This window comes from Schistocerca serialis, chromosome 9, assembly GCF_023864345.2.
Source record: "Schistocerca serialis cubense isolate TAMUIC-IGC-003099 chromosome 9, iqSchSeri2.2, whole genome shotgun sequence".
Classification (NCBI taxonomy): Eukaryota; Metazoa; Arthropoda; class Insecta; order Orthoptera; family Acrididae; genus Schistocerca; species Schistocerca serialis.
This window is the reverse complement of record NC_064646.1, coordinates 415,812,678-415,822,742: the sequence shown is the minus strand read 5'-3', so window position 1 is coordinate 415,822,742 and position 10,065 is coordinate 415,812,678.

Genomic DNA, 10,065 nt, shown 5'->3' with positions numbered 1-10,065 from the left:
CTATTTTAAAAGTATACTTAAATGAATCAGGTTTCCTAATTTCCGAAATACATCTGCATAGGGACGCGAAATTTAAGAATGTAAGGCTCTTTCCAGACAAGGTGGAGCGAGTTTACATCGAGTTATTTGCATTAGATGATTACATGAAACTTTTAAAGTAGCAGACAGTACGATTATATATGCCCCTAACTCCTTTGCCATTGCAATATTAGTGGAAAGTCCATCACAAGTAACAGCTAACACACTGACATTTACATCATACAACATTGTAATCGCCATCTCCAATAACATGTCACTGTGAGTAGCGTTAATAAGCGAGATTACTTAATCGTTTACTAAGTTTTTAGCTTTTAGTTCTTCTAAAATATTTGCTAATTTGCAAATCTACTGCGTCTGTCTTTTGCACATTTTGTTCACTGTATATAACTTAGTCTTATATTGCCCAATTTCTCCTTTCTTCAAATTTTTCGAACTTTTCCTTCAGCTTACTTGGACTTGATGGAAATGAATAATTGTGGTCTCCAGTGTAACCAGAAACGTGCACATCCACACACACGTTTTCTGCCGTCTCAATATTTCTTGGCTTTGGCGGTTTCCTTGCCTTGGTAATCTGGAAAAGGAACGTTCAAAATTATACACACTGACAGTATTTCCACACTATTTAACCTAGGCCCATATTGCACGATTTCCAGGACACTATACCTTTTTCAAATGAGCTGCAAATCAAAATACTGTCGGTATAGCATCGTCCTTCAGTCGACGTCTATTTACATAATTTTCCATGTAACAATTCTCTTCAAAATGAAGAGATCACAGCAAATGATTTGCTGTCGGTTGAAAGTTCTCTCATTCCGATTTATAAAATCATTTGTAAGGGGAAACCTAAACAAAAGAAAACGCTCATGTGGAATTATTTCTCCATGAAAATACTATATAAAAGTAATAGAAAGTAACAAACAACCAGAAATGACTGACCTGTGAAATGTAATATTGTTTCTGTCTTCGTCTTTGCTTCCGTTCTTACTGTTACATAAAAGCAGCACACGAACGAACCATGTTTACTCACTGTTTACCTGCAAATGGCGGCCTGTATCACGTTCAGTGTGAGGACGCGACACTAGCGCCAATGCGCGGTCTAGTTTTTATTTAGTAAGTCTTGTACAGCGCCGGACATTTGCACAAGCCCCGCCCATTTACCCCTCTCCACACCTACCCCCCCCTCCTCCCACCCGCCTCGCCAACCAAGAGCACATCAACATGATCTTTGGTAGTCCTCGTCGCTGTCGTGATTTTGTTCGGCGCTTTTTGTTTGACCGCGGTTGTTCATACTAGCAGTGTTGTGCTGTTAGTACTTCTTAGCAGTTTGTGTAATACTGTCACAATAAAAATAGATATGCACTCTCAATAAAGTTATCATACACAAGGTACCTAATCTTGACTGTTGTGGCCAACTGCTGTCAAAACTGATATCTAACAGACATTAAAGTACGATAAGATGTGTTGGAATGACACTGACGAAATTATGTACATATGTTTAACAATAGGCAACTCTAAAGCTCTCAAACACTGAAGAAGAACTCAAAGTAATCTTGTGTCTGCTATAAGCAAGCAGTCATAAGAGTTCACAAGTAAAAATTCACCCATTACACAGGCAAATATTATTGAAGAACGTCACTGTATAAATATCTGACTGCTTGCATTACACATTCCTACATTATCCCTCTCTATATTCTTTAGTCTTAATGAGTTAATCAGAAACAAACCAAGACATCGACTTTGCCTTGTTTATGCACAACATTGACTTTAGACAATCGAGATAATGGACAGCATCCTTAGCAATACTACCAATTAATATTTCCCAACAGAATTTCTTACACTACCCGATATGACGGAAATTTGCGCTCACAGCAGTTAACAAATATCAGATTTTTTGATATAGTGTAGATGAAAGCTCATGAAATAAAAAAGACAGGGTGGATACCATTTTTTTTCTTTCTTATTGATGATTTTTCAACCCGCATATTAATGAACATATTTCTATTTCTTTTCACAATGGTATCGGAAAAACTGTATTTCGTACTAACTACTGATTTTCTCCCTTGTTATGACTGGCATATCTGTGATACGAACAACTTTGATGTTGGAACATGTGGCAGACCATGGTCGGAGCTTAGGATATGGATTGGTGTGGAGGGGGGTGATTGGGCGGGACGTGTTCACCGTCCGGGGCTGTCGCTAACGTTACGTTACCGACACTACACAGACAATTGCTGTGGAGCAGTGGACACAACCTCAATATTTCTTTCATGTAGACTGCTGTGTCGTCCGAACAAGACAAAATCTGGGCAAAAGCACCACAGGCGCAAAGATGCACAGGCACAAAGATGCTAGTTGGTGCCAGTGACACAGAGACTCGCCACTTGCGCGGGTTCCACGAGCGCCACGGGCGGCGCTGAGGATGAAAATACCGACTTCGCCTCGGCCAATTGCCTGCCAAGTACAATCCGTCGATGACCGGGTGACAACAGACAGAAGCCTGCTCAGAAGAGAGAAGAGCAGCACTCTCCCACTTCATTATAGATCATCGTCCAGGGCTGATTTAAACAGGGAACGTCGTTTAGTGAACTCTTAAAAGTGAACAGACATTTGTTGTAAACTACATTTGCTATGTACTGTGCTGTGCACTTAGCCATTGAGGGCCTTTCTTGTGTTATATTACATGCAGTATTGCAGACTTCGCTATTAGACAAGTCACAAAGATAAGTAAACCTTTTTAACTCATTTGAGTGGCTTTGTTGCTAATTTTTTTGGAATCTTGTAGAACTTTCGTTCTCCTATCCTGTTGCCTAACCCTGGGGCATAGTTGTGTAAAAGCGGCAGGGAGAAATTGTCTTAGCGGTGCACTGCACCAGAAGCCATTTCACGAACTCACAAACTCAGCCTACTGTTACAACAGTGGCAACTCAGCCTCCGCAGAAGTAGCAATGAGACCTTGTACAGAACAGGCGACGAGGGTTTACAAAATAGACGACGGATCGAAATCCGTTTTAAAATGTATTATTCCCTCAAAGATTTGAATGTATAATGCGATGTACTGAGGCCAAATGAAATTGATTGTTGTCCGCATGTTACGGTACGTCACATAAATGGACATTTGGAGAAAGGTAAAAGAAGTTTTTGTTATGCGACATGTGAACCATAAATTATGTAAAGACAAAGTACGTCTGCGAGATGTGTAACAAATAGTAAAGAATGTAAATTATTATCATCAAATATCGATGTAATTAACAATGAACCGCTTTTTGTATAATCTCTGTGTAACATGGGTCATAAAGATCAGAGACATTGCTTTGATTGAACTCTCCCTCCTGTTTTTGTTTTGTCTAGAGGTAGGCCACCATTGTAGTGCTGTCTGATAATTAATGTAAGTTTTTTCTGTATTTTAGCAAAATATAAGAGAAATTGATATTATAAAGTGTGTATTATTGACTTAGTTGTCACCTCTCATGGTCGCAACCATTAATTATCATTAACCAAGTTTTTCCAGAAATTCGAATTGCCAGAAGCTCTTCTTCCCTAGCAGCATTTGGTCGGCAGCACTGAATGATTTCAGTATGTTCCATTTTGGCCGCTTAACGGCAGATAAGATTCTCTCCAATTTTGCCTTGCAAATAATGAACAAGAAATATTGAAAATCATTCCATTCAATAAGTTCTGCAATATCTCAGTCAATCTTTATGAAATTTGGTACATAAATAACCAGTAGCCCTGAGACCCATATTAATAATTACAGTTTGTGTAAGAATACATATATTTTATTTTCTAAATGGCAGCGCTCACGCAAACCATCTATTAGAAGGCGGTGAGTCGTGCATTGTGTTTAAGAAATATTATATCGTATGTACTTTGGGGCAGCCGATGTCCGTAAGAGTGTTATCGTGGTATTTGTTAATTAATAGTCTCATGCTAGCCCACTATATTTAAAGACACCCCAACCAAAATCATAAAATATAATTATAAAAATAAAAATATATAATTATCCCATGATAAGTGGCCACATATATACACTCCTGGAAATGGAAAAAAGAACACATTGACACCGGTGTGTCAGACCCACCATACTTGCTCCGGACACTGCGAGAGGGCTGTACAAGCAATGATCACACGCACGGCACAGCGGACACACCAGGAACCGCGGTGTTGGCCGTCGAATGGCGCTAGCTGCGCAGCATTTGTGCACCGCCGCCGTCAGTGTCAGCCACTCTGCCGTGGCATACGGAGCTCCATCGCAGTCTTTAACACTGGTAGCATGCCGCGACAGCGTGGACGTGAACCGTATGTGCAGTTGACGGACTTTGAGCGAGGGCGTATAGTGGGCATGCGGGAGGCCGGGTGGACGTACCGCCGAATTGCTCAACACCTGGGGCGTGAGGTCTCCACAGTACATCGATGTTGTCGCCAGTGGTCGGCGGAAGGTGCACGTGCCCGTCGACCTGGGACCGGACCGCAGCGACGCACGGATGCACGCCAAGACCGTAGGATCCTACGCAGTGCCGTAGGGGACCGCACCGCCACTTCCCAGCAAATTAGGGACACTGTTGCTCCTGGGATATCGGCGAGGACCATTCGCAACCGTCTCCATGAAGCTGGGCTACGGTCCCACACACCGTTAGGCCGTCTTCCGCTCACGCCCCAACATCGTGCAGCCCGCCTCCAGTGGTGTCGCGACAGGCGTGAATGGAGGGACGAATGGAGACGTGTCGTCTTCAGCGATGAGAGTCGCTTCTGCCTTGGTGCCAATGATGGTCGTATGCGTGTTTGGCGCCGTGCAGGTGAGCGCCACAATCAGGACTGCATACGACCGAGGCACACAGGGCCAACACCCGGCATCATGGTGTGGGGAGCGATCTCCTACACTGGCCGTACACCACTGGTGATCGTCGAGGGGACACTGAATAGTGCACGGTACATCCAAACCGTCATCGAACCCATCGTTCTACCATTCCTAGGCCGGCAAGGGAACTTGCTGTTCCAACAGGACAATGCACGTCCGCATGTATCCCGTGCCACCCAACGTGCTCTAGAAGGTGTAAGTCAACTACCCTGGCCAGCAAGATCTCCGGATCTGTCCCCCATTGAGCATGTTTGGGACTGGATGATGCGTCGTCTCACGCGGTCTGCACGTCCAGCACGAACGCTGGTCCAACTGAGGCGCCAGGTGGAAATGGCATGGCAAGCCGTTCCGCAGGACTACATCCAGCATCTCTACGATCGTCTCCATGGGAGAATAGCAGCCTGCATTGCTGCGAAAGGTGGATATACACTGTACTAGTGCCGACATTGTGCACGCTCTGTTGCCTGTGTCTATGTGCCTGTGGTTCTGTCAGTGTGATCATGTGATGTATCTGACCCCAGGAATGTGTCAATAAAGTTTCCCCTTCCTGGGACAATGAATTCACGGTGTTCTTATTTCAATTTCCAGGAGTGTATATTTTTACCGTGATACGCAGCAACACAGTTCGGCAACATCGACTTCGTTCGCCTACTGTCTATGTGATGTGGGCTATAGTTAGCGCTAGTGAAGAGCTTGACAAGACTGCCTATCACTGCTAAGAAATTATCGTCCTATGGGCCGGTTATAGAGTCTCAGGTTAGCAGCCGATTACGCTCTATTTCCGTAATAACACTTTGTAAAAACCTGGAATAACACTTAACCAGAGAATAAACTCGGGATAATTTAAATGGCGATTTCTGGCCAGTTAGCAAGATTTCGACATGGCAGGAATAGTGACAGATGGAGTTGCAGACAGTAGTGACGAGATTTTGTCTGAACTCTTCACGACAATGAGGAAGGAGAAAAAAGTGGGACGACGCCAATTACGAATTATATCCAGATTTCGCTTATCAAAGGTAGCTGTATTTCGTCTTCTCAATCTTGTATGTGAGAAATTGGAGCATATGACGGGCAGGTGAGACTATTTCTCTGTTTTCTAAAATAATTCTGCTTATTTGTAGTGGAATGCATTTGATTTCAGTACTTCGTGAGTCCCATTGTGTTATTTATGTAAATCAGGCATACTGAAATGACGATTTGTGCCGAAATAGTCTTATTTATATGGCGTGTGTTACAGTTCTTGCAGTAGTGGAAAGGACGGTTTCGTTTAATTTAGCAATGCGTTAATACACCGAACCAAATCGAGTACTGTTTCGTTGTATTCAGTAATGCCTTAAGGGCACCAAACCATGTCTTTCTAACTCATGTTAATTTAGACATGCATTTGAGCCATTTTTGAAAAAACTATTTGATGCAGGACCTTAATATTTTATTGTATGTTACATGATGTTAATAGAGTCAACTGTACTAAAGTCTACTTTATCCATTTTATAGTTTTTAAGAAATACTTTTTTAAATTCTGCAAAAAAATGGTTCAAATGGCTCTGAGCACTATGGGACTTAACAGATGTGGTCATCAGTCCCCTAGAACTTAGAACTACTTAAACCTAACTAACCTACGGACATCACACACATCCATGCCCGAGGCAGGATTCGAACCTGCGACCGTAGCAGTCGCGCGGTTCCGAACTGCGCGCCTAGAACCGCGAGATCACCGCGGCCGGCTTTTTTCTGCAGAAAATATTATTTGTGGACTTCCTAATGTGGGAATATTAATGAATGTAGTACCAGAGGTGGCTTTTTATGTTATACAGAGTCTCTGAAAATTTCATTCAGTTACCTACGATAGTTTCTGATATAATTGGGTATACGTACTGAAAATTTTACTTTGTGGGAAATTGACTTTAAGGAAAAAACTTTTGAAATTTGTTACATACAGTTAATTAAAACTGTCCTGCTGCATATGATGGCCCTTCTTTGGCCTGTAGCAGGTCTTCCAGCTTCTTTTTCACCTTCCTGGATGTTTGTCTTGTTTTCTTCGCCATATTAGATGCAGACATGTCTGCATCAGCTATCCTCATTTTATCGCAATGTTGCAGCCCATTGATCATATTTTCACCAGGACTGATTCCCAGCTTTATCAGTACCCAACACTTTTCAATATTACCGTAATTGAACGTAATAACAGCATCATGAACTTCTAGTTTCATTGTATGCGTACCTACAAGTACGGTTTTGGAACGGCAGTTCCAAATTATGCCATTGAAACATTCATTTGGGTTCTGTGTCTGCCCATGCAGATATTTCCTTAGAAGGTCAGGATGAGCCAAGTCTCTGAAAATAGGTTTAATTGCTGTGATAACAGCAGCAGGAAGAGAATGCTGGTGAGAATAAGATTCTCCAGTTGCGTGAGCCCTATTGTATTTGCACCATAAATTTTCTCCTGATGGACACAATCCATGACATGGCTTATCATCAGTAGAGGATTTATGGAAGAATATGGCCCAAACATCTCTCTTCATTGCCTCCAGATTTTCTTTATTTCTCCTAATTGCCTGCCCATAGTATACCTGCAAGTTTTCTATTTCAGTTTTAGTTACCTGACCATGTACAGTCAACAGTTTTCCATCTTCTAATTTTTTTCCTCTCATATCAACTGTTAGTTTTCTTGGCCTTGTTCTCAAACGTTTTTGAACATGGCCTACACATTCAATTTTCTAATAATAGCATCTCCATATGACTTAGAGTTCGCCACATTGTTGTATGCCTTACTGTCACCATCACCCAAATATTTGGTGTACCGTTCACCCCTTGTTTCTACGGAATGATGAAATATTTGTTGTACTCCATGAACTTCCATACCACCTCTTGTTCCTCTAAAATTAGCCACACAGTTGTGTTCTTTATGTTCATTGACTTTACAACATTTGCAATATTTAGACATTATCTCCACATCTAACACTTTACTGGTGTCTACACTCGTGGCAGTCACTACTCCGTTCATGGAAGTATGTCCTCTTTTCTGTCAACTTCCATCAAGTGCAACTGCAATATCCGAACATCTGTCATTTTCTTACACTGCTTTCCTAGCAGCCAGTTTCATTCTTTCCTCACTGACCTCACATACAGCTTTCTCTATTATTGCAGTCAGTTTTTCAAATTTATTTGGTGGTTGATGTAAGTTCATCTCTGAACTATACCTATGGAGGACATCATTGCCAACACCGAAGCAGCCATTCGGACCCTTCCTTGTGAAAGGGCAGAGGAAATACGCAAGGAAACAGCCAGGATACTGCGCCGAGCAAAACCACCAGCTTGCAACCTGAAGAAAGAAGAGGTACAAGCCATTAAGAATCTCAGCGCCGACAAGAGTATATTGGTACTGCCTGCCGACAAGGGGAATGCGACCGTCGTAATGAAGACCGAAGATTATGAGCAAAAGATCCGAGACCTATTAGATCCGACGACGTACCGAAAACTAAGCGCAGATCCGACGCAGCGTATCACTCGGAATACGAATCGATTAATTAAGGTGTCTTCTCTGCCGGCGGACATACAGAGAAACCAGCGCAACACGGAAGCCCAACCACCTCGGCTGTATGGATTACCCGAGAACCATAAGAACAACGTTCCACTGAGACCGATCGTTAGCGCTCCCGGCTCACCAACGTTAAACTGGCAAAAGACTTGGCCTCTCTGCTCCAGCCACACATGGGGAAGACCGACACATACATTAAGGACTCAGGACATTTCATTGAGAAGCTGAAGAAACTGAAACTTGCACCAAACGACATCCTGGTCAGCTTTGATGTTGTTTCGTTATTTACGAAAGTGCCACTCAGTGACGCTCTGGAGCACGTCGGTTTCATGTTCCCGCAAGACATCAAAAAGCTCTTCCATGCATGTCTCACCACGAGCTATTTCACGTGGAATGGCGATTTCTACGAACACCTGGAAGGCGTCGCCATGGGTAGTCCTCTCAGTCCAGTGGTGGCCAACTTCTTCGTGGAACAATTCGAAGCACAGGCACTGGACTCGGCGACTTGTAAACCTAAGGTGTGGTACAGGTACGTCGATGATACTTTCGTGATGTGGAGCCATGGTGAAGACCAGCTCGGTGACTTCCTAAGACACTTGAACAGCCTCCATGCCAACATAACATTTACCATGGATGTAGAAAAGGACAAGAAACTGCTATTTCTAGATGTGCTGGTCACAAGGGAAGGCGAAAACCTGGGACACAGCGTGTATCGAAAACCGACACACACAGACCGATACCTGCACAAACTGTCAAACCACCACCCGAGCCAGACAAACGGCATGATTAGTACGCTCGTAACGAGAGCAGGACGAATATGTGAGCCACAACACCTCAAACGAGAAATGCAACACCTGGAAACTGTTCTGAGGAGCAATGGGTACTCCACAAATTACATTAGAAGTGTAACAGAGCCAAACACTCGGCGAAGTCAGGAACCAGAAAAAGAAATGTCGGGTACGGCCTTTCTGCCATACATTCCCAGAGTGACGGACAGAATCGGCCGTATATTGCGCAAACATGGCGTAAAGACGATTTTCAAACCGACAAGGAAGATCAAAGAGTGTCTTAGATCGGCGAAGGAGAAAAGGGACCCACTTGCAATGTCGGGAATATACCGTATACCATGCACATGCGGAAAAGTTTATGTCGGAATGACTGGACGATCAATTAACACCAGGATCAAAGAGCATAAGCGACACTGCAGGTTGGGGCAGGTGGAGAAATCGGCCGTGGCAGAGCACGCACTGAATGAGACCGACCACGTAATAAAATTCGCCGACACGGAAGTTCTGGCTGTAGAGAAGCACTATCACACGCGCTTGTTCAGAGAAGCTGTAGAAATACAAAAACCACGCGAACAGTTTGAACAAGAAAGAGGAAAGCCTTAAGGTAAACGGATCCTGGCTTCCCGTACTGCAGCGAACGACCGTCGCTGGTAGCAAGAGGAGAACTGCACCGGAAATGACCGCGGATAAACCTTCGGACGTTGGCGCGCCAGGTACATATAGTCTGCGGCCGCGAGCTCGGCTCCAGTTCACCACCGGCAATGCAGGGTGAAGCTTTGACAGTGCCAGCCACTCGTGCTGGCGAAACGTCAGAAAAATCATTAGATGAACGTCGGCCGAAGAAC